This window comes from Hevea brasiliensis, chromosome 8 (assembly GCF_030052815.1).
Source record: "Hevea brasiliensis isolate MT/VB/25A 57/8 chromosome 8, ASM3005281v1, whole genome shotgun sequence".
NCBI classification, from domain to species: Eukaryota; Viridiplantae; Streptophyta; class Magnoliopsida; order Malpighiales; family Euphorbiaceae; genus Hevea; species Hevea brasiliensis.
Genome location: NC_079500.1, coordinates 39,126,384 through 39,130,947, shown reverse-complemented (window position 1 = coordinate 39,130,947; position 4,564 = coordinate 39,126,384).

The following is a 4,564-nucleotide window of genomic DNA, read 5'->3' as shown; positions in this document are numbered from 1 at the left end:
AATTGAACATGAAACTAGACACATAATGGCACAACTTTGGTGAAGAAACCCTACTTAGAAAACCAAATCAAGTTTACCTAAAAATTACCCTAATCCGGGTGACCATCATGCTGTCCTTGGAAAATGACCAAATGAATAGTATTTGTTCAAATAGTCATAACTCAGTGTAGAAAAGTTCAATTGATGTGAAATTATACCAACAGAAATCTGAGACATAGCCCTACAACTTTTATGAAGAACACAAATCCAAATTCTGACCATAACCTAGTCAAATTGCCAACCAAACTTAGGTCACCAAATCTGGTAGAACCAAATTACCTGAAATTCAGGTGCAGTCATCCGGCCAGTTATGGTAAAATGACCATAACTTGAGCTACAAAACTCCAAATAGAGTGATTCAACAAAAGAAATGTAACTAGACACAATAAGGAACAACTTTCATGTAGACAATTTTATCAAATTCCTACTGTACAAATGACCAATGGAACAGTAAACCTAGGGTATGAAATCTGAAAATTATGAATAACATAAGATAAGCTTTAAAATGGTATTGGAAATCAATACCAACAAAAATAAAATGCAAAATGTGGTATCTTGGAGAACTCAGGTTCAATAAATTTATTATGTATTAAAAAGTCAACAATTTGAGTGAATAGTAATGTGAATAGTAGTACAAAGACACAAAGTGTAAGAACTAAATTGGTAGAGGAAATTAAGGTATGAAATTTGGAATCCATGAAATGTTCATGGATTACTTGGAATAGAAATAGTAATTCACCTAAATGACTTAATGAACATTTAAGTTATGTGAGTATATAGTTAAGATTTGTATTCCCATTACTAGTAGGTCTAATAAAACATGAGTGATACCACTTGAATATGAAATGAAATTAACCTAGATGGATTGTTGAGACTTATACTCCCAACACCAATGGAGTTCATAATATATTAGCAATACAACTTGAAGTATGAAATGTACTTTACATGAATAGATTGTTGAATGAATAAATGTGATAAAAGTGTCATTTAGGATTTAGGTTCCCATCAAGAGACAAAGGAAAGATGTTTTGAATGTGAATAGTACATGAGATTAAATGAATGTGAATTGTAATTAGTACGAATACTACGATGAATACATAAATTACCTAGAAATGTGAATTTGGAAATTATGTTTCGATTATAAACAAAATTAGAATGCTATAAAAATATAAATGAAAAATATAATGAAATGATGAAACATATAAACTCTTAATGGTACTATGTGCCCATGTATTGCCTAGACACGTGTGTCAGATTGGATAGATTGGCATGCCAATAGGGTATTATTTTAGCAGTACTGCGAAAGGCTTTATGCCTTTATTCATGGCTTTATGCCCGCATTCATGGCTTTATGCCCATATTCATGGCTTTTATGCCCGATTATGTGTTATCATGGCTTTTTAGCCATACTGACTGCATAGGTGGTTAACGTTCCACGTCCCATGGTATGATGGCCCAAGGCACCGCTGTGTTTAGTGCTAACGACCCGTTATCAAGTTTAGTCACCCTGTCATAGGTTACCTGGGCATAGAGAAAAATTTATTGAAATAAGTTAAAAATATTAGAAACTAAATAAATCCGTGAGAAAAATCCGAAAGGTATTAAACTTGTATTAAGAATTTAATTATTACGAAATGATCCATAACACATAGAAAATTTTAAGAGAGTAAATGAAGGACTAGCAAAATAAGCATAACGTAAGTAATTATTAGAAATGCATCCTCCATAATAATATAAACATAAACTAAATATTTAAATTTATTTGTATATTATATAAATGATTATTGTAAACTTATGATAGAAGAGATTCTAGAGAGCAACATAAATGATAAAAAATATACTGTATGGCAAATTTCATATGAACCCAGTAAAATTCTTGAGTATAGAAAATATGCTCCAATTATTTTTATTTGTATACATTATTTCTTGTTATATTATTGCACCACTAAGCAGCAATGCTTTGCGCGATGGATTTGTTTCCTTGCGCAGGTACTAAAGTTAAAGCCCAGCGAATACTAAACAGAAATTTTGGAGTTCTGATCTACAGAGTATTCAAGGTTGTCACCTCCTTAGCAATGCATATAGATAGGGCCCATATAGATCATATTATTTATTTTGTACATTATAATTAGTTATTATTTGTAATATAAACTATGAATTGTATGTTGAAATATAGATTATGGAACTGTAATTAATTTGTAAATCATGTAAATTATGAATTTATATAGTCAGTCTGTAAATCAAGTAAATTAATGAAACTTGAGAACTTATATATATAAATTGTGCATGAATGGAAATGCATGGAAATGAATATTAAATTGAGATATATGAATGAGATGTGAATAATGAGAATAATTGATGAGATTTTTATTGAAAAATATTATTGAAATTTTCAAACAGGTGAATTGTAAAACACGTCAAACGATAATAAAATAGGGAAAACTCTGCTAGTTTCTCCATATAAAAATAATTGATATTAAAATATAACGAGATCAAATTACTAAAATAATAAAGTAAGATAAGATAGGGTGCTCTGGCACCGAATGTAGCACACTTTGCTCGGCTACACTGTAGTCGGGTGAGGGTGTTACATACCAACTGTGTATAAAACCTCAAGGTAATGAAGCATACCAAGAAAAAGCAAATACAATTAGGGAATTGGGAAATAACCTTAATTTACACATGTCAAAATTTTCAAAATTAGCAAGCTTACCACATTGTGCAGTAAACCTACCAATATGTTCTAAAGCAGATTGTAACCCATCTCTTAAGAACAAAGCTAACTCAAGTATTTTATAACCCCTAAGGAAGGGATGATTCCTATCTACCTAGGTAGGATAAAGTTTGTGAAACTTAGGATATCTATCTGATGAAGGCCAAGTCCATACAATTCTTCACCAATTGTCTTAAGGGTTTCACGGTGAGGTTTGGGGTGATGTAACATGAGTGCATGCATTGGTAGTGGTGGTACCACATAATTAATCCTATCATTATGCATATTATTCATTGCATTATTCAAGACAAATTTACATTTGTAACATTATTTACATATGGATGAGTGTTGAGATTGGTAGTTGCATAGAAGTTACCTCCCTGTTGGCTATTGAATGACCTTACTTATCATGACTCAACTTTATAGATGAGATCAATAATAAAACTTGGGTCGTCATAAAGCCCCTGAAGTCTATAGTAATCCTTACTATTCACTAAACCCATAATCAGACCAAAACTCAAATGCAATGTGGGGCTCATGTGGCATGAAGAGAAAGATCATCTACTGGAATTGCATAAAGTGCACCTAGTAATGCCTAGGAAAGATGATGCAGTCATATCAGTCTCACTTAAGTACCATCTCATCAGACAACATTTGCTAAACATGCAATTTATACAATCTTAATAAAATTGAGTCCACCGGTAAATACTGTCTTCCCATAAAACTACCACAATACTAAAGATTTATGCCACAAAGGCATAAATAGACAATAGTCACCATTCTAGTAATAATTAGGACTTTTTTTTTTTGTGAGGGACATTTGATTGAAGCATCAATTTTCGAAGGGAGAACCAAAGGGACTTAATTGATGCACTCAATTTTCCGATAAGGTCGTGGATGGCAACTTACTCCTTGCAAAGATTCCAAAATTGTCATCACCACTGCCCAATGGCCAGCTCCGGGATAGTTGGTACATAAGAAGAAGGTGTTAGGCACCTCTTACACTTGGTCTAACCTCATTAATTCGAGTGTCAATCCTCTACTAATATTTCTAAAAGTCTTGTTTATTATTCCTTTACCAAACTTCTTACCTAAAGATGCAATTTATAAATAAACACACGTAAGTAATTCAAATAAGGGTTTTTATTTACAAATAATTTTCATACATAAGTACTCCCTATCTATGAGGTTGCAAAATTAAATTGAATAAAATTTACGAAATGACTAAATTAATCTATTATTGACAATTTGATTTTCACACAAGTTCAATTTACAAACAACTCTAAGTTTCTAATTAACCTATTTTATTTTTTTACTAAGTTACCCAAAAGATAAATAAACTAAATAATTTATGTACATCTATCATTTATTCTAATAAATACCCTAAGGTTCCAAACAATTACAACCTAAAAAATTATTTCTAATATATTAATTTATTTTATGTTTTACCAAGTATTTAATTAAACTTAATTTATATGCTAAACATGGGTTGAAATAAAAACAAAATTGATTTTAGTATTTAACGAATAAATTTCGATTATTACTACATATTACATATAAAATTGTTATTTCAAAGAAAGTTTAAGGGATACTTACCTTTTAATTATTGCAGTTGTCATTAACGCAGCTACCCTTAAAGAAGGGCCTTCTCTTTTAGTATGACAAGTTAATCCTTGTTTTACTCCCATTAAGCTCCACACAATTATTGACTTTTTTAGTACTTACCTTAGGGCTACTTACCAATTTTATTTTTTAAAATAAAATAAACATTGCAATTAAAAACTTAACCACTTAAAATCTAAGTAACTGGGC